The following is a 299-nucleotide window of genomic DNA, read 5'->3' on the forward strand; positions in this document are numbered from 1 at the left end:
CAGAAAGAAATGGATAAGACAGCGGAATAAAGCCGACAATAAATAAACAAAACCCAAAAAAAAAAATAAAATAAAATAAAAATAAAAAAAAAAAAATAAAATAAATCTAAATACAAATATAAGTGTATATATATTCTAGGGTTTAGGGTTTAGGGTTTAGGGTTTGTGTTTTTGTGTGTATGTGTTTGTTTCTTATAGGCAGCAGCAGCAAGACTATCTCTTCGTTTGTTGCCGCTGCTGCTGCAGCTGCTAGCAGCAGATGAGCTGCAGCAGCTTGCTGCTGCAGCGCAGCAGCAGCT

At 35.8% G+C, this 299-nt stretch overlaps 1 protein-coding gene across 1 annotated transcript in view; it reads left to right on the forward strand.

The window, feature by feature from the left end:
- Window positions 1-299, forward strand: part of EMH_0043590 (RNA methyltransferase, TrmH family domain-containing protein, putative) — a gene marked incomplete at both ends in the record, with an annotated part of 8,444 nt that overhangs the window by 2,864 nt on the left and 5,281 nt on the right. The window lies entirely within an intron of this gene.

Source organism: Eimeria mitis, genomic scaffold (genome assembly GCF_000499745.2).
Source record: "Eimeria mitis Houghton genomic scaffold, Emh_scaff1791, whole genome shotgun sequence".
NCBI classification, from domain to species: domain Eukaryota; phylum Apicomplexa; class Conoidasida; order Eucoccidiorida; family Eimeriidae; genus Eimeria; species Eimeria mitis.